The 20,585-nt window shown below is 47.0% G+C and overlaps 1 pseudogene across 1 annotated transcript in view; it reads left to right on the top strand.

Moving 5' to 3' along the window:
- Positions 1 to 19,415, top strand: part of LOC144148933 (iris pseudogene) — a 70,199-nt pseudogene extending 50,784 nt beyond the window's left edge. Inside the window, exon 2 of the transcript XR_013318112.1 lies at positions 17,978 to 19,415. The product of XR_013318112.1 is annotated as an iris pseudogene, transcript variant X1 (transcript). The remainder of the gene's footprint in view (positions 1 to 17,977) is intronic.
- Positions 19,416 to 20,585: the final 1,170 nt, after the last annotated feature.

The following is a 20,585-nucleotide window of genomic DNA, read 5'->3' as shown; positions in this document are numbered from 1 at the left end:
AAAGCGCACCAAGTTTTGCTTGAAGGCCTGTTGTGATGTCATTGCATACGTTAAAACACCCGATATGGCGTGAAGATCAAAATTTCAACTTAAATCAAATAATTTCTCAGTGACTGAAGAATCGTTTGCTTCCGGACAACCGCTGGGGGCATATAAAACACGAAATCTTTCGAATAAAACAAACTTGTATTTTGTCTGCACGACCCCTTTAAGAATCGGATAGACATGCCAAGCCGGGAGCACTGATCTTCCCATGACCTCCTTTCCTCCCCCCCCCCCGTCCGACATGGATACCCAGTTCCCAGTCGATGTTTCCTCTCTGGTATACTTAGTATACTCGGGGGCAACTTAAGAACGCATCGGAAGTTGCCGCTGTGCCTCATCACTGCAGCCGGATGTTACTCCGCGCGGCGCAAGTACTGCGTTACTTGGAATATTTTGAGCGTGGCACGAGCCGTTTTCGTAATTGCAGTAATACGTGTTAACTCGAACTCGCATATCTCGAAAAATCGGCTAAGTCGAAATTTTCCGCTGCACCGAACCATTTCCTATACGTCTCATGTACTTGTTGCACTTTATTTCGAAGTATTGTTTAGCCAAACTGCGAATACCTCGAATTCTTGACAGAGTAGAACGAAAATTTCGCCGCCGCGGGCTGTTTCACAAGATTTTCGCGATTCTGCCGCGCCTAAGTAACTCGATTTTTTTTTCTCGTTTAGCCGGGCCTAACACAAATCCGATGTATTCCCTGAACGTGAAGTCTGAGCATAGAGGCATACCAACTTCGTCAAGCAACCGTGTGGCGCGTCATGTGACGGTAGAGACATGCGCAGAGGAGCAGTGTAGTAAAAGATCGAGGTGTGTCGTGCGGGGAGAAACCAATGGAGAGCGCGGGTCCCTTTTGCGATAAAAAAATTGTATGGCGCATGCGTAAAATTGCAGTGCTTCTAAAAGGCATTGCTGTAAAACTGCAGTGCAACAAAACCCAGCGGGTGAACGTCTCTTGTATGTCTTTTTCCTCTTTGAAACTTCATGAAAAGCAGTATAGGAAGCTGCTGTTGAAGAGCTGGTAAGTAATTGCGAATTTTTTGCGAAGAACTCGATATTTCGTGGTACTTCGCGCAACTTTGCTTATCTCGAAAATCCGCTTATATCGAAATATTTCTCGGTTTTTACTACTTTGAGTTAACGAGGTATTACTGTATTTAGATTTAATAGGCTTATAAAGTACTAAAGCGACGACAAACCGCGCCAGAAAAGGCAGACGATATCACTCATTCATAGGAATCGCCTTTCAAAAGGCTCGCGCCCGTTGACATCCGGGGGCGTCGCTTAGGCGGAGGGATACCGTACATCAGCCACTGTCGTTCTTAACTTGTTCTCGAAGATCTCTTTAGTGCGGGTATTCGGGTAAGTAAGGCATCCACTAATTTCGCCGCGGCTGGTGGGGGCTTCCTGGCTACGTTGAGGAATTATGACGTCGGCCGGGGGACCTTTGCGTGTGAAAATAGAATGCCTGTAACGTCTTCTTCGGGGGGCGCTTTACGTGGGGTGTTATAGTGGTTTGACTGAAATTTCGTGGCCCTAGAAATTCCAGAAAGCAAGAGTTTTAGTTTTGTATTTCAGCGTAGAAGTAGCATATCTCTGGAATAAGCAAACTAGACCGTTGTGAATTCTGTGTATTTTTAAATCGTTGCGTTATGGTTCACGGTAGTTTTTAAGCCCGTGGGTGATGAAGTAGCGAGTCCCGTACGAATGTTAACAGGGGAGTACCCCTTAAATGTGTGCCTTTGTGCATTTTTGTTTTGTTGGGCCTAGACGATGTGATCTCTGTCCCGCGTGATGCTCACTAATCCGGGCTTGTACGTCTTGCGCTTGGCCCTTCTCCAAATAAGCTTGTTGTTCGCGAGGACGTTCGGTATGACGCGCTTGTGTTACTTCCGCCTGTTCTGCATTGTGGCTTTCCTTTTTGTGTCGCTCTCCAACGGCATTGAAATGCCACCTCGCTCCTTCTTTCGCTCAGTCGGTGTTAGTTTCACACCACGGCACTTCGTGCCTCCTTAGGTTTGAGCTACAAGGGTCGCTGAAACATTAAAAAGTTGCACAAGCCAGTGCCTATGGAATGTATGGCTGCGCGAGATTCCGTTGTTACCAGGGGCGGTACCCCGTGGCTACATCGGCGACCTACGCTGTTGATACGGATTTGATTTGCACTTATAGCGAGAATGAACTGGATATGTGCCAGGTAATATGCCTGCATTCAAATAAAAAAGTCCGAAGCTTTAATCCCTGTTTTGGGACGTTTTTTCCAGAAACTGAAGTTTTTCTGAACATTACGTCGATTTTTAATGACGTAGTATTCTTTACGTGGTAGAGTGTGACACACCAAGCGTTACTGGCTGACCGGCGGGCCGCCTTGTTGAGTCCGTATAAGAAAGCCTACGCATTTCTTAGCAGCGTCTGGATCTTGTGCCGGCGTGTTGGAGTATCATCGCGGCAACCGCTGGAGTGCCGAGGATCTAAGGGACAACGGGGATAATAAACGGAAATTGCGAGAAAATAGTCTCGCTTCAAACTGATGCATGTCAGACAAATGGGAGGAACCCCATCGGTATCCTGAACGCGCAGAACACTGAATGCGAAGAGTTTGCTTGGACATTGTACCGCATTGTACTCTTCTATAGCTAGCGTAGGTGGCATGTGCTAACCTGGAACTGCGTATGGTGAGGTACTGTAGGGTTACGTTTTTAAACTAGACACCACGTTAAGAAATGTGAGCCCTATAAAACAGCGTTCATGTCCAAATTTTATTTCATCTCATTTATTTACTCTCAGGCCCATAAAGCGTTGTAGACAGGAAGGGCGCAGAACAAAATTCAGGGAAGCTCGCACGCATGCGCAAGACTTGAATGTTGAAGCCGTTGTAGGTGAGAACTGCCAGACGCATAGTCAAGTTTCAGTACCATTGTTTATTTGCATAGTGGCGGGGCCAGTAATCGTCGTCTTATGCATTGAACAGGCCGTCTTAGTCTTCGCTGCTAGTGGCGGATGCAAAGTGATCCTCGGCAATGCAGACTTCGACCAGCTCTTCACCATAGAATCGAGGCAGGGGAGGCGGGATCTGCAAGTCGCCTTGGGAAGGATTGGAAAACTAGTACCCATGTCTACAATTATACATTATGGCTTCTAGAGAATGCGGTGGCCGCGGAGATCTCTCCCAAGCGCAGGGTGTCGTTTGAACTTTAGTATAGGGCTGGAGTGTGCCTTTACATGCGCTGTAGCGCTTGACGACAAGGCTAGAGGTTTTAGTTTTGTGAAAGCCATTGCGCGAACCAGGGACTTTGTAGTCGTTGCTAAGCGTGCGCTCACGAGCGTTGGGCATTTTCTTAGTAGTTTTTCCTGCAACGGCGAACTTACGGCCAGTAACAACAGCGCCCCAGTTAAGGAAAAAAGCTGTTATAACAGCGAGGACAGTTATTGAAAATCGCCGCAGGCTGACTGTGGACGTGAAGTGCTCAGTGCCAGTGATCAGAATGATAGAGCCTGGAAGGTAACTCCACTGCAAGCTGGTCTTTGCAAAGGATGACATTACATAGAGGTTATTCCTGCATCTCGGCTCATCAACTTTTAGCAGATAATAAGTGCGTTATGGCGTGTATGTGGGTACCGGGAACAGGAATCATTTTGAGGCCTTATTGGTGTAAAACATTTCATGGAAAAGCTCGTTCGCCGGATATCATACGACAGGCCCCAAGATCCGGCAGTTGAAATCTTAGTTGTACTCTTTAACATCTCAGTCACACAAGATGACCAGGAATAATCAGATAGAACGAAACCAGCGACCCGATTTTGAATGGCTCCAAGGGTGGTGACAATATTAGAGGAATGAGAATCCCATGCATATGACGCGTATTCAATTTTTGCATGAACACAGCTTTTGTACAGCTGCAGTAATAATGAAGTGTGAGGCCGAGAAAAGTGCACCGGAGAAAGCTGAGCATGGGGTTCGCACTATTAGTAGTAGACTTAATGTGCGGGTGCCATAAAAAGGCAAGATATTATAGGTGGTAACCGAAGAGCCAGGAAGCCTGAAAATAATAAGTATTTTCACAGGTATTTCAACTCGTTTGTGAACCCTCGTAAAGTTGCAGTTGTTGACGTTTAGTTTTTTTAGCTTGTTGCTGCACGAAGCGGGAGTTGTGTAAAGATAGGTTTAAACGATTGAGTAATCTGATGGTTTAAATATTTTTCCGTATATGACACAATCGTCTACGAAAAAGCGTATTGATGGCAGTCATGTTAACTGCGAGGTGATTCATATTATTTGGAAGAGAAGATGCCCATATTGGAACTGATTCTGCAAGAAACATTAAATTCACCCTAGACCAACATGTTGAATGCCTGGTTTACTTAAAGGGGCACTGACACAAAATTTTGAAGGCGAGATAACGTAGGAGATAGATTGGTGGGAACACATATACATCATCTGCAAAATATCAGGGGCGAATACAGCCTAGAACATATTTAAAATCAATTTTGAAGTGTGCGAAACGCAACCGAGCAGCCAGCAGAGGACCACGCGCAATTGTAAATAAACAACATCCAAACACGCCACGAGTTTGTGTTTGCCGCTTCCGCACTAGCGGCGTTTTACGCGGGCTCGCCCGGCTCGCCGCTCCAATCGGAGGGCCGGAGGGCGGAGCTTCTGCTCTCGAGAACGAACGACCCGATCGTTGGCGGCGGAGGCGCCGTGATTTCGCCAGCTAATCGGGCAGCTGGCCGCGACCAAAGTTCTACAGCGATTCCAGGCACTCTGTTTCTATTACTGTTTATTACCATTGGATGCGAAAACGCGCCGGAGGCACGAAAAGCCCACTGAGCTAGCCGCACGGTCGCTGTGCAGGCGGCGGCCACGGCCGCGAAGTGGCCCAGGCCGGCGCAGGTAGCTCGAGTGATAGCTTGTTACCGCTGCACGAAATTGTCCCCAAGTCCCGACCATAGTGGCTTACATGAGAAAGGAGCTAATGATGCGATGGCGGGTTGCATTAAAAATTTTCATCTGCTGCTTACGAGAGCGGCACTCGAATATCCGCCGCAGTGCTGAGCCGAACACATCTGTAGGCGGACCTGTAGGCAGACCGGCCGGCTGCTCCCAGCGCGCGTCTTGCCACCCACCGTCTCGAGCTTCGCGCGTCGTTCTTTAGCCGCGGTAGCATTTGCACTTGCAGCGCCTGCGTCACATCCACGGTCGCTTTTTAATTAAGCGCCTCACGAGATCAGTACGTGGGGGCATTCGCAGAAACTGCCGTCGATGCGGCTTCGACAGTGCTACGGCGGCTCTGCTCTGTGATATCACAGAACAGGGAGGATTTTAGAGAAGCAAAGGTCTAGCTTTGCCTGTAGTAGAGTGTACTAGAAGTTTTAGAGTGGCCCGAGCGGCGGCCTCTCCCATTGCTCCGCCGGGTCGACTTTCGCGCAGAAAATAAACCGGTATAGCGGCGGCGCTGCTGTCCTCAACCACTGAACAGCCGCCGCTTCCCGGCCCCAGCTCCTAGCCTGCGCGCGGCAAGATTTGCGCTGCTCGCTGCGGTGTTTGGCGCCTGGGCAGCTGATTTATTGATCGATTATGAAGTTTAACGCGCCGACGCTACACAAGCGATGAGGGGAACCGTTGTGGAGGGTTAAGGATTAATTTTGACCACCTGGGCATCTCTAGCCTGCGCCGAAATCTTGAACACACGGCCGTTTCTAGCTTTTCTTTTACATCAGAAAAGCGGCCGCCGTGGCAGGAAATCACATCCACGCCTTTGGGCAGCTAATTTAGAGAGTAAACGCTGTACGTTGTAATTCCGTTTGTGAAAATTTTAAACTAGTACGACCCACCATCAAATTCTCGACGCCTTCCACCTAACGATACTTTCACTTTTCCTGATGCGTATTCTGAAAACGCTCTTGATATACAGATCCCATTAACTCAAAGTAGTAAAATTGTCTGAAAATTTTAACATATGTGGAATGCCAAAAATTTGTGGCCAGGTCACTGAAATAGCAGCTGGTGCTCCTTATGGCTCCATTGCAAATAGGTGCTTTCCTAATAAAGGGAAAATAATTCGCGGGGAAAACAATTTTTAATATTGCAAAAGAAAGAACTTATACGATCTTCGCCTTTTTTGCGTTCGCATCTGCATCCCAAAAAAGCGTTCTCAAGCTGCTCAATGCATCACATATCGGTTATTGGTCGCCAACGCTACTTTCTATCTCGTTGTGAAGCAGACGTTGCATGTTTGGTGTTTCTTCTGTTGTAGGCACTCCTGGAAGCTCCTCGTCGTCCGCATGATCGGCTGCGTTGTCCATATGTAGCTATCTCAAAACGATGTAAGCGACAGACAGCATTCCGGTAACGGGGAGGTCGGTTTTGCACAGCGCATACTTCGCGTAAATTTGCCATTCACGACCGTGTTTGGCGCGTAGTAGTGGGAGCTAAGCGTTCGAACATGGACATTATCAGCTGCCTGTGCTAACTTTGCCTTGCGTCCTCTCTGTCAAAATTTCAAGATATCCGTGGTCCTAGGAAAAAAAAAACGTTTCGAGAGAAATGGGGGCAATTGCATACCGCCTATGGGAGGTAATTATGACCGGAGGGAAAAAAAGCTTCGATTTGACAGATATTTCGAGATTCCAAAATCGAGTTAATCTTTAACGTTCGGTACCGGGAAAGTTTTCCCCTTCACCGGTATTAGTTGCGGCCAGCACAGTGAGACCTTGACTGCAAACTTGGTTGGGTTGTACGTCGGATGCATTTCTATATAAAAAGTCTAAGCAAGCCCTGTGATTACATGCGAAGTTCTGAAAATGCGTTTGCCCCAAAATGTAGGCAAACTATTTTTGTCCCAGGTAAATCTCTATGCTAGCGTTGTTGTACTTTTCTTTGTTGAATAGATTTTGTCTATGATTATTTTCGTTACATTTCATTTTCGTTGCCATAGAAAATGCAATAGAAATGTGTATTTAGTACCAGTTCCGTTTATTTGAATTTCGAACTTTCTTTTATATTAGACTGTGTATAGTTTCCTGCGTTATATTTTATTTTGTCGCGATGAATATATTTGTTAATGATCTTATCTGTCTTGCTTTGGTTTTATGTGCGTGTAGTTGTTCTCTCACTATACGTGTGAATAAAATTTCCGTTTCTTTGATTCGACTTTTCTTAGCTGAATTAGGCTGTTGAACTCAAGGACGCGGCTTCGATTCCCGGCTGCGGCAGCCGCTTTTCTGATGGAGGAGAAAAGCGGAACCCCCTTTTGCTCGAGATTTCGGCGCAAGTTAAAGATCTTCAGGTGGTCGAAAAAATTAACCTGGAGCCCCCCACTACAGCGCGGCTCATCTTCTGTGCAGTGTAGGCGCGTTAAACCCCACAATCAATCAATCAATCAATCAATCAATCAATCAATCAATCAATCAATCAATCAATCAATCAATCAATCAATCAATCAATCAATCAATCAATCAATCAATCAATCAATCAATCAATCAATCATCAATCAATCAATCAATCAATCAATCGATCACTGAACCAGGTTAAAGGTGGTACGAAAAATAGAATGTTGGGAGAATAGTTGCAAAAAAACAAGGTTTTGGGGACAACTGGGCTAACAGCTAAGATAATCCGTAAGTTAAAACAATTTTTCGCTTGCGTACGTCATTTTCTGCTGGGTCAGACGACAGCACGCATTAACACCACGCTGATCCTTAATTATTACAAGTGGACCACTGCTCACGCCTATAACAACAGCTCACGTAAATTACACTACAATAAAAAAATCTGAAATGCCATCATTCCAGGCCTCATATTTTTTTCATTTTTCTGTGTGAACGAATTATGTCCATTCAGCAGCATAACAAGGACAGGATCATAAAGCAATCATGAACTCGTTCAGATTAGGCCGTTTCACGCAAAAAAGTTTTATTTTTATTGGGGTATTTGTAGTAGCGAAAATGCCGCTGCAATTACTTAATTTACAATCCGCTACGAATACTGCACAAAAGGATCGATAAAACCGTAATTTTTTTGTTGTTCTCGATCGCAAAGGGCAAAATTAACGAAAAAAATGTCGCAGCCTTTATTTCTCATTTCGCTACCCACACTCCACTGCATCTACAGTATATTTAAACAGTCGGACGTCCCTCGGAAGAAGCTTCAAGCGCTCCGCGCGTACAGCATCAGCGCTTCAAGGCCGCCGACGATACGGCCGGGCGCGCGGCCGTGCGCGCGGCCAGCCGCCGCTTTCAGTTGTCGTTGACTACAGCGCCGCCGCTATTTTCTGCGCGAAAGGAGCACCGCTCCGGGCCGCCGGTCGGGCCACTCTAAAACTTCTAGTACACTCTACCTGTAGTGCCAGAAAAAGCGTAGTGGCGGCGTCGTGAACTACCCAGTACGCCCGCTTGATGGCGCTGTAAACACGGCTTTGTAAACATGGCGGATGCTTTTTGCACAGGCCGCTTGAGCTCCTTAATAACATGGCTGCCCTCGCACGGCGGCCGCCGGCTCGCTGCTCCACGGCCGGACTCGACTCTCCTCCTCCCGCGCGCGAAAGGGGCGTCGAGTCCGGCCGTGGCTGCTCCTGCTGGCTCCTGGCTGGCACGCTGGTCGCGTGTTTACTTGCGCCGCGCTAGTGAAGTGATGTTACGCCAGGTGACCAGATGGCCTCGACTGGCACAGACCACAGTGAGCAGCAAGTGAGAACAAATCGTTTATTGACATCCGCAAGTTTACAGAGGCCAGGACATCATTTCATTTCGATCGCTGCAATTGTACGTCGCTTTCGTGACATTTTTTTTTTGCCATAACTACTCGTTCACTTGCGCTAAGATTTCGAACGAAGGGCACAAATGAAGTATTGACGGCGACAACGGTTTCCTTTGCACCGTCTTTCTAGCGGAGTGCATAACACTCACCTTCTGTTGGAAGAATCGAATATTCTGGCCTCGACAGCTGCCTTCCGATGCGGAATTTCCCACATTTGTCATTCCACAAGCACTCAATTCCCGTGTTTTGCCAGTCCTCTCAACAACTGATGGACGCAAAAGCACATAACAGCAATAACAGTCACGAAACCGGTGCTCCGCGCACATTGAAACGGTCGGCCGTTGCAGCGGTTTCAATTTGAATTGGCGGCTTTGTGGTTGCGAATTCAGAAACGAGGTGGTGCACCAGTCGGCTGTTCGTAAAAAGTTGTGTACATTTTTGCTCAACGGATGTTTGATGCGGAACTTGTTAATAGTATTTTTAAATAACACATTGTAAGCGAACTGTGTGGGCTCTTTGAGTCACGGAATGAATGTTTTGTATTCTATACCAAAAGTAACATTTTGCCTGCGCCGTCTGGTGGGCTTGATGGTCGAAAACAGCGCTTTAGGTTGGTCACGTGGGGCGTCGATTTTTACGCCGCCTATAGGGAAGACAGGGAACGTCCAAGCTTGAGAGGCCTGGGGATATCCCTCCGACGGTCACGTGGTCAGCTTTGTTCACACAAAATCCACAAAATCCATCGTTTCACGGCACTCGCTCAAACCGAAACTGCGACTGGCCGCATTTAAAATCCCTCTAATTAAACAACCGTCGCACGCTGAAGCAAATGAGGTTTCTACAGGTTATAAGTAGGTCACTAGCTACTTATCGCAACGAAAAAAACAAGATGCTAAATTTTTGTGTCAAGTGGATGGGAAACAAAATACCTTCCCGTAATCTGTTATTATGCAATCAATTACTGACGAGTGATTCAACAAAGAACAAAGGTCCTTAGCAAGCAATTGCAGTTAAGTTTCCCAGGAATTATTTTTACAAAAACCTTGTTGGCAGACTGCAAAATAGAATCAGATTTTAGAAGAAAAAATGAGTTAGATTCTAGGAAATTAATTGGCCTGGAATTAATGTTAGAAAGGTAGGTACAAAGGGAGAGGTGGAGGTGCAAGGTCTAGATGCAGAGGTATGGCAATCAAATCCAATCCAATCCAATCGTCAGGCAATAAGGAACAGTGTAGTGACCTTGAAAGTGTGAGCAATGAAGCAGTGCCGTCCTGTCCGTTTTCTGGCACTTTTGTGTATCGTTTTTTTTGCGCTGATCATTAATAATGAATATTCACTAATTCGCCCAACTCATAGTCTTTCTTGCGGTAGTAGTTTACTAGTACACATTATTAGTTCCGTATATTTCTGAAGAAGAAGAAATTTTAACCTTGCAATAATGTGCGAATGGCTGCAGGAGGGGTATCAGTACTTTGAGCCACCTGCAGCTTTGTAAGATCACGCCATTTTCCCGGATAATCATTGAATAACTATGATGCACACGCGATGCAGACACCGGCGCACGGGCCAACATCAAACATCTTAGAAGTAGCTCCTAGTTTGTCTTGTCTTAAAGGGGTCCTGAAATACCTTCCGCCGATGCATGGATGTACGTGTAAACAAATAAAGCAATGTATTAGCAATCTCCTTGTGCAAGAATTTTGTTAAAGCGATTAGTATTGGCTGAGAAATCGTAAATAAAAAAACCGCGCATTATCGTCGCACCGTATTTCCTCCTCCTTTCAACTTTTTCCTCGCTGTTGTCGGCGCGCGAGCCTTCCCTCTTATGATGCTGCGCTCCTCAGCGGTGACGTATTTCCGCTATTGCGCTCCTCATACTGGCGTCTGCTACGGGCAAGCTCTTTCGGCCTTGTCATCTTTGTTGACACCATGTACATGGATCCCGCACTCCGCTCAAGGCTGGAAAAGCGAACGAAAGACCTGGTCACATGTGTGCAGCCTGGCTTTGCCCTTTCGCGGTGTACGTTGCTGCAGTTGCTATAGGCGGCGCGTGACGTTTTATCGGCGGCGAACTCGCAGCCGCGCGAGGAGAATCGTGCGCTCGTTCCCTTTAATGCACCGCGCACTGTTTGTCCAAAAAGCCGTCTCAGATGTGGCCCCGCTGGTGCCGGGTCTTATTTTGCGGCGGTGGTAATTCCTAGCGGCAGCATGTGAAAAAGACATTTTAAAACGACGCAGAACCCGTGCACAAAACACGCCGGATCGGAATGCTTTATCAGTGGCGATGAACGGGAAGGCGCAGAGGAAACAAGCCCCGCACACGAGCAGCGAGCACCCGCGTTCTGACAAGCTGCACCCATGTGTTGCATTGAACACTCAACGGAAAGCGTTTGTTTGCACTTGTTTGGATAGTCGTAAAAGGTCCAAGCACTCCGGCACTCCGCTAGCAGATCAGCCGGCGAGTCATTTCGCAAATTATTCGACAGTTGGCGCCGTATGCATTAGCGTGTCGCTACGCGAAACTGACGAGACGCTGTACAAAAACTCCGCTCGCGGTGTTTACGTAGCGGAAAGCAAAAATTTAGCGTTTAGCGTATGCAAAAATACTGGTCACGAAACTTCGGCGCTCGTTTCATATAGGGACCGCGCGCGCCACTACAGGCGCCACCGCCGCACGAAGGTCATCCAGCCGCCGCGCGTGCGGCGTATTGGCCAGCTCCGGGCGGGCAAACGCTTGCTGCTTTTGGTGTCTGCGCGCTGATTAAGTGTTTTTTTTTTTGTAGTAGTTAGCGATGAACAGTCCAGTCATTGTGTATATCACCTGCCTTCAATGGGGTTTTATTTTTGGAAGTAAATTACCGTAGACTTCGGCCGCGAACGGCAACGGCTTCTGTGTGCTCTGGCACAAGCGCTGCGCCGTCGTGTTTACGGATTTTAAAATCTATTTTGCTTCTTTTCTTAAAGCAAAGTTGTAATTACCACATATACGGTAGCTGTGTAGTCATGGACTACTGCGGGCCTATCGATAATACAATAAAAAAAAAACTGAAAGAAACCAAGTACGCGTCGTTCAGACTACGCTTAATGAATCTGTTGATTGCTCTGGAATGCACAGAACGCTAAAAGAGGTAGCCCAATAGTATTGTCATTTAGATGAGTGGGTACATACTTGAGAACATCTAAAAACGCTGAAGAAACACGAAGGATCAAAACACGAAGAGATATATATGTTGCACCATGTGTCTTTCTGCATCCCCGCTTTGCAATACTTGCAAAAACAGGAAGCGAAAAAAGAACAATAAAACTGATTTTATCACACGCAACAAAAAATTGATGTTACGAAGGGAGACAAAAGAGCGTGGTCTAGCGTACAAAAATTTATTTTTTCGCGCTGCGATGTGCAGCACACGGAGGAAACATAATGTTTCCGCGTAGCTAAGAACGAAGCAAAGCTTTTCTGAAGACAGCGAGGTAGCGATCTCCTGCACTACAAAAGACTAGAATGAAACACAAACGTCGAAGAAACAGTCCGCAGTGTGACGTGCACAGATGAACGTCGATAAAGTGAGCTGCGCGGCGTCTGCTATGCATGCATTACTCTCGGAACGTTATTAATTTCAGATCCATGGAAATAGGATCGAGAACATTGTCGAAGAAACAAAAAATCAAGTTAGCGACAAGGTGGCATCCCTTCAATATCAAACAATATTGCCCGACGGGACGTACGACAAACAGAGCAAATGGGCGCTCCGGTTGAAACGCCACATAAGAAACCGGAATCGCCCACGCGCGGTTACAAAACAAACAAAACGAACCCTAAGGGATAATTCGCGGAAATATGAAAAGTAAAAGCACAAGGACGTCCCAAAGCTCTTTACACGCGAGCCTGAGTGCAAGGTAATACAAGTTTGCAAACAGGTAACGAAGCACCGCTACAACCTGACTGATATGACAAAAATCCGGCTTTAAGTTAGCCTTGTACAATTCTAGGTCCACGATGCTCTCAAAATAGTGCATTGCTTTTTCCATTCTCACACACAGTGCCCGTTGCTTGCCTTGGAATGCCCGTCGCTCGGTCAACAGAACAAGGAAACATTTTCCGTGGTATCGTTATACAAGGAACGACGTCCCGGGACGCAACACATGTTCGGCATCGTCGTTACTCTAATTAAGTCGCATCACGAGAGCGCGATATGCACATTATATTTTTTTCCCGCACAAAACAAACACAACTCGCCGCGGCTCCGCCGTTCGAGCCAGTGCAACGCCGCCCGAGGAGTGACCACTGACCTCAGTGAGAGGGTGGCGCCACCGCGCGGCGGCCAAACGTAGCATATGAAGCTCTCCCATTGAGTTACGGAGCAGTTTCGTGACCAATAAAGCATTGAAGGACTCTGGCTGTACTAAAACTCTATTAGAAGCAAAATAGCGTGCGTACGTGAGGCCGCAACATGGCGGCAAGTAGCGCGAGATGGAGGAAAGATTTTTTGCTTCCGATGAACCAAGTTCTTTGCTCCTGTGTTTTTAAATACGTCAAGTGGTTAGCACGTCGCCCTCACGCAGCTCTGTATCGTCGTAACATTGCTGACTGTTCGAACGAAGCTTGCAGCTAAGCCAAGGCAGCGACCGAAGCTGTTCGTGCGTGCGTGCGTGCGTGCGTGCGTGCGTGTGCGTGTGCGTGTGTGTGTGTGTGTGTGTGTGTGTGCGTGCGTGTGCGCGCGTGCGTGCGTGCGTGCGTACGTGCATCGCCTCCTCTGTTGTGGACGCGTTCGTTTCACGATGAAATGCGACGTTCTACTTCTGCGGGTGGATAGTGTTTCCCATAGTCTGGATTATCTTTCTCGAGCGACGTACGACTCAACCTCGCATGGGGTATGTGCAGTATGCCTGGCTAAAAGCCTTCTCGGCTTGCGCGCCTGTTCGTCCCCACAATCGTGGCGCGAGGTGAGTGCCGAATTTACGACGCGGAGGAGGAAGCAAGTGATCATCTGTCAATCGCGGTTCCGACTTGCAACTCATGTTGTGACGTTGTGTTCGTTCGAAACGCATCTCTGGATTGTTTTGAAGTTGAATAAAATGTATGCGCCAAACCCGGGCTTTCGGCTCAGGGCGTTCTCTGCGATTGCACGAAAGAAGTGCCACGGGGCTTCGACGCTTTCTTTATGGTACGTAATCACGTGAGATAATAACGATGAAGTGTTATGGCCGTCATTCAATACAAATGCTTAAGCGTTTGTTTACACTTGTTTCGTTCGTCGTAAAATTTCCAAGCACTCCGGCACTCCGCTGGCAGATCAGCCGACGAGCCGACGCTGAGCAGACGACACATCTCTTTGCGTAAAAAAGCCGTCCAATAGCGGGATGTCTACCTAATGACGAACATCTGGGAATCGATGACGTAAACATGTTAAGATGGCGGCGTCCAAAAACACGCAGGAAAGGGTAAGAAAAGGGCGACAAACTTTGCAAGAAAAGTTTGAGCTTTCCGCTGCACGTAAAACAGTAATACTTGACACAGCTGACGTTGACGACCCAATCTAACGATTCCGCTGGTTCAATTAGGGTGCTGAAAACGCCTTTCAGGGCCCCTTTAAGTTTTTTGTCATCGACCTGATGGTAAAAACAATATACACTTTAATGTGGTTATGTTCAGTTTAACGAATCACGGGGATCAAGGATTTCTGCTATGATGGGCGTCCGGTACGACCACCTGCGTCCTCTACGGCAAGCGGACACACAGGCCACAGAATGAGTTGCTTCTCACTAGAATCTACTATGGAAACCTTGTTATCTACCTTGAACCGGTTCTTGTTGCTTTCTTGGACACAGCATTTTTTCTCGTGCTTATGCTCCCAGGCAAGGTATGCGTCAAAGCCAAGTTAATCATAACTTTGATATTAGTGATCAGGCAGTAACAAGATTGTTTGCCAATGACTTCAGTCTTCCGTGATACTACACTACGAAAACGGAATTCGCGTTGTTCGAAATTCTTTTTCACAAATAAGGAAATGCAGGCTGCGTTTTTCCTGGATACATACTGCTGGAATTTCTATGTGGAGTTAGTCCCCTCACTCGGGCCTTCTGTAGTTTGAGGCAACTGGTGTCATGGAAAAACTTTCACGGACCATTGCCTTTCCCTTGGCAGTGCTGCCTGAGTTTCTAAACTACAGGCAACGTATTGCTGCCCTGCCGAAGGTTTTAATCTGCCACCGGTAGTCACCTTTTTGCCGCTCAGGCGGGTCATTGTGGTTTCATGATATTCGTTGTTGCTTGGGGCTTAAAATGTTATTGGTAATTATGTTTCAAACCATGCAAATTAGTCAGACGCACGAGTGCTTCCGGAAAGCTGTATTTGGCTTTTTATCAGCTGTCTCTCTTTTCAATACTTTAATCGTAACATCATTTTCGTAGTAGCGTTGTCTTTTCCGTAGTTGAATTTTGTATGCGTGCTCTTGTTGCTGCATAGTTTTCCGTGCTGGGATAAAGCACTGGCGCCATCTCCGTATCCTTAAGAGTTGCCGGCCTGTCCGAACTACTACAAATGTTGGCAAGGTACACGCGTTAGCGTTCCTTAGCGCACAGGTAGCATTGGACACAGCGCATGACACCAGTGTAGACAACTGGGACCCGTAGTGTTCTTCTGATTATAAATGAGCAGTTAATTCTTTGTTACGGAAATAGGCAGTAAGGATTGGCCAAGGCGGTCATGACTTCAACAGGCCTGCTGTCGACGTAGAGGTGCAGGACAAAGTAAAACCCTGCGATAATCACCTGGCGAATTTTCAGAGGCCTAATTAATCCAGCTCTTCTGTGCAATAGACTACTATATCTTCAGTGGTGATGAATAAATCTTTCCAAAGCACCCTCTTGCGCCTGTATAATGACACCCTAGAACAAGTAGAAGAGGTCATCTATCTCGGGTAGTTATCAAAGTTGACACCAATCAGCAGAAAACAAATCAGCGCATAATAGGTTTGGGCTGGACGGGCATTCAGCGAACACTCCCAAATAATAAAAACTGAGCTACCTTTATCACTCAAAGGGAGAACATACAACCAACGCATTTTGCCGGTGATGGCATGAGCAGCGGAAGCTTGGAGCTTTACTAAACATCTACAAAGCAAACGTAGTCGGCTCAACGGGCCATGGAATGAATAATGTAATGACCATAGAAACACTTACGGACAGAAAACAAGCTTCCTGTATCTGGTAGCTAACTGGAGTAGGTGATATCATAGTTCAAATAAAACCTGCCGCGGTGGCTCAGTGGCTAGGGCGTTGCGCTGCTGAGCACGAGGTCGCGGGTTCGATTCCCGGCCGCGGCGGTCGCTTTTCTGATGGAGGCGAAAAGCAAAAACGCCCGTGTGTGCGAGATTTTGGCGCACGATAAAGATCCCCAGGTGGTCAAAATTAATCCGGAGCCCTCCACTACGGCGCGCCTCATCGCCTGCGTTGCGTCGGCGCGTTAAACCCTACAATCAATCAATTAGTTCAAATAAAGAATAAAAAATGGACTTGGGCAGGCCATGCAGTGAACACGAATTGACAACCAGTGGGCCACCAGGACATCAGAGTGTATACGGATAGATAGATATAGACGAAGAGGAATGCGAATAACTCGATTGAGTGAGCGAAAAAAGTTTTATTGAGCCGGTGAAGTGGAAGTGATTCCCTCTTCCAGGAAGCCACGTGATGAGAGGAAAGCCTTCGCTCTGGAGGCCAAAAGTGTCTGGATACCCAGATCGCTTCTGGTCACGAGGTTCTCCCACAGCTCAGGGGTGGAAAGGGGGGATGGTAGAGAGAGGAGGTTGGGGTTGTGCTTGCACTCTAATATGATCTGAGGAAGAGTATTGGGTAGCAAGCATAACTTGCATTCGGCCCGGAATTGCGTTGGGAACATGCGATGGAGGTGGACTGGGTGAGGGAAGGTATTTCTGTGCAGTCAGCGAAGTAGGGATTATTCTTCTTTTGAGAGTTCAGGATTGGAGGGACGAAATAAGGAAATTCAGCGGCAAAAGGACTCGAGCGGCCGGGACAGAAGCGGTTGGAGGTCAATGGGAGAGTCTTCCGTCCTGTAGATGTCCTTGGTAGGCTGCTGCTATGGACAATAAAAAAAAACAGAAAATACCGATTCCGTCTGCGACTGCTATCCACTCGAGCGGCATTGCTGATATCGCCCTGGCGGCGTGACCCGCAGCGCTGATACTGACTATTGGGCCGTGTCGCGCGTAGAAGTTTCGACTGAATGCGTTATCGAAAGTTTTCTACTTTGAAAGTCACGCACGATGTAACAGTGCTCCATAGAAATTTAGGTCCCAGTTTTTTGCTTGTTGCTATCTCCCGGATATTTGCCGAGCGTAAAACGTATGTGCTGATATAAGTTCTCCTGCTTGCAGCGTGCGTTGCTACACGCAGTGCCAGAGCGTGCAGGAAGCGGTTAATGAAAAAATCACTCAATGACAGCTAAAGCAGTAGGAGGGTCCAGTAAGAGAAATCTGCGCCCGTACTATGAATTCTGTATGCCTTCTCTTAGGCCTAACAAAATGTTACATCCACAACGAGTAGCAAAAGCATGCAATGGGGTGCTGGACACCGCATTATAAGCCGTAATACACTTTGCTTTCGCACTATCTTCTTGGATTGGGGCATTGAAATGGTCGGTCAGCGCCTTCAGGTGCATTATCACGTTTACTTTCTCAATGTGTTATGCCCATTGCAGATTGTTTCGCCGGAATATGTACCTAGCTGGACATATTAATACTTGAATAGTGACTGTACCTACAGCAAAAGCGCTGCAATGCATAGCATCCTCAAGCTAATTGGATCTATACGTTCCCCCTCCCGTGTTTTTGTTATCCTTGTATGTTATAACTTTTATTTATGTATGTTGTAGGTTGTGATTGAACCCACGGCTTTCTCTAGCATAGCGTAGCTGATTGGAATAATATTTGAAGTGTTGGAAGTAGGAATTTCCTACCGTAATTATTAGTTATTGTGTCAAATAAATTTGGTACGTCCAGTATTTCCACTTTACAGCATCATGTCTTTGCCAAATCCCGAACAAGCACGCACCGAAAAGTTTGTTTTCTCGAAGAAATAGCACAACAATGTTGCTCTAAGTGGAACGTAAACGTGAAACTTAACTTTTAATTAAATCTTTTATTTTTTCAGAAACTGCCGAGCAATGTCCACACCGACGCTGGGAGACTACGTGCTCAACTTCTCCGCAGACCTCTACAAGCAACTGCTGGCTAAAAACAAGCCGGGAGAGAACATCTTCTTCTCTCCTCTCAGCATAGCCGCGGCGCTTTCGATGGTCCTGGCTGGTGCCCGCAATAAAACAGCCCAAGAACTGCGCGCCTTGCTCCACGTCAAGGGAGAGGAAAGCGTATTACAGGAACATTTTTCCAAGTTCTTTGACGGTCTCTCGAAATACGCGCCGGACATTTGCGTCTACGTGGCTAATCGAATGTACAGTACGCCAGAACTTGTGGTTCAGAGCGGGTACCTATCACTTCTGGAACATTCCTATCGGGCGACCTTGAGGTCAGTAGACTTCAAAAACAATCATGAGAAAGTCCGGCTTGAAGCCAACACCTGGGTTTCGGAGCAGACGGCGTCCAAAATTCAAAATCTACTTCCACTAGGAAGCATCGACTCCGGAACGGTATTGATCTTGCTCAACGCCATATATTTTAAGGGCTTCTGGGAATCACCATTTCCGTCATGGAGTACAAGGAGTGAAAAATTCTACCTAGACTCACATACCAGTATGGAAGTAGACATGATGTTTCAGAAAGAGAGTTATAAGATAGGTCATTGCAAAGAATTGAAGGCCAGGGCTTTGGAGCTTCCATATAGAGGCGGCAAGGCTTGTATGATCATAATTCTGCCGGATGACACGGAGGGACTGTCGTTGCTGGAGAAGTCACTAAGTTCTACCGCGCTGTCGGCGCTTATAAACGGCCTTGGAGAGGCACAAGAAGTAAAACTCAGCGTTCCTAAGTTCAAACTGGAGCGAGACTTTTGTCTGAAGCACACTCTCCAGGCCCTTGGTGTCAAAGACTTGGTCGATGCTAGCGTAGCAGACTTATCCGGAATCTTCGAGTCCGGGAAGCCAGCCGTCAGCGATGTGATCCATAAGGCTTTCATCGAGGTCGATGAGGAAGGCACGGAGGCAGCTGCAGCGACAGCAGTGATGATGTGTGGGTCCTGCGGGCCTACTCCTGAAACAATTCAAACATTTGTGGTCGATCATCCGTTCATGTTCCTTTTAAAGAGCAAAGAACCGGACGTTATCCTCTTCGTGGGTTCAGTACGCAAACCTTAAGTTGCGCAGCCTCTGGACGCTTTTTGTGGAGAAATAAAAAAAGCAAGGCAAACACGAAATTTACGTGCTATTATTGGGTTCTTGACACATCGTCTGTATTTTTTTGCTCAGTCCGACGATCACATCGGCGCGGAAAGCTGTTCTATTGCCACCACCACCGAAGGCAGGTGTTTTTGCCTATTGCGCACCAAATTTTAAGTTTTGCCATCTAAACAACCGCGCGAAATATACAGGGACAAATCGAGCGGACAAGACGAGTGCTGACTCACAACTAGTTCAATCATTGAATTCGCAGAAAATATAAACGTTGGAATCAACAGAAGAGTAAAGAAAGAACCTACATTCGACGAACACGATCTCTCGCCCCCCCGCCCGTCCCCCATCAGCCACCTCGTAATCCCTTTTACTTGAAACATGTGAAGGCTCAACAACAGAACACTGCCGGGATTATAGTAGAAATAAGTTAAACTGCTTGCAAGTAAGCGCTATCGTCGTTTGGGTACTAGTGTAAGGTAATCTTATCCTATTTTTCGCACGTGGAACGCTGATATTATTTCTCTGGCTTTCTGCTTGGCATGTCTGGAAAGCATGGCTGCTTGGTTTAACACTGGATAACCACATGCAGCATGCGCAGCAGTGGTCTGCTAGCCGGGAGGTTTCAGATTTCATAGATGTGCTATGCTCACTCAAGCGGGCATTTACGCATCGACCACTCCGACCCACGCAGCTCGTGCTGCAAGACAAAATGAGCCGATAGTCAATACATTTCTTGCTAGAAACAAAGTGTGGGATGTGTTGGACACCACAACTACTCTGTGTACTATTTGCCCATACGCGGCGTGCACTCGGACACACCTGTTGGTGAGTTTTGTGTCAGAGAAAAAAACAGCAGTCACACCATAGCCCTGCGATAGTTTTACAACCAATGGGAAAGCCTATGTGTGGAACCGACAACGGCTAACCATCTTGGCTTGTACGTATATCTCGGAATGTCGGCGAGACCGCTGTCGGGAGGCACTTGATCAGCTTTTCGCATGGCAGTACCATTACGTGATGTGAAAAACCGGCTATCTTTGGCAGATGAACCTGTTGCTGAAAGATGTAGGGCATCACTTAAACAGTGCAGCTGTAAGGGGGAAAATGAAGATGCCTTGCTTTATGACTTTTAAGTGCCTAGAAGCGCACGGGAGCAGCGTGTTTTCAGCACAAGGCTGATAGCACCAGCAAACATAAGATGCCAAAAACCTAGGGCTCAAATTAAGAAACTGTAGTTAAGATTCATGCATAAACTCAACCATAAACTCAAACCCAAGAAAAAAATGAACAAAAAAGGGCGAGAAAACAGCATCCTTAATTGCCGCAATCTGCAGTTTTGAACCGTACAAGAAAGTCATCAACGTCGTAGCGCATATAAACAACCTTTCTTTCTAGGCTGGCGGCAAGCGTCCT

This window comes from Haemaphysalis longicornis, unplaced genomic scaffold, assembly GCF_048455015.1.
Source record: "Haemaphysalis longicornis isolate Haplotype H1 unplaced genomic scaffold, Haemaphysalis longicornis Haplotype H1 scaffold_8, whole genome shotgun sequence".
In the NCBI taxonomy this organism is placed as follows: Eukaryota; Metazoa; Arthropoda; class Arachnida; order Ixodida; family Ixodidae; genus Haemaphysalis; species Haemaphysalis longicornis.
The sequence above is the reverse complement of the archived record's forward strand: the minus strand, read 5'-3'. Positions and strand labels throughout refer to the sequence as shown.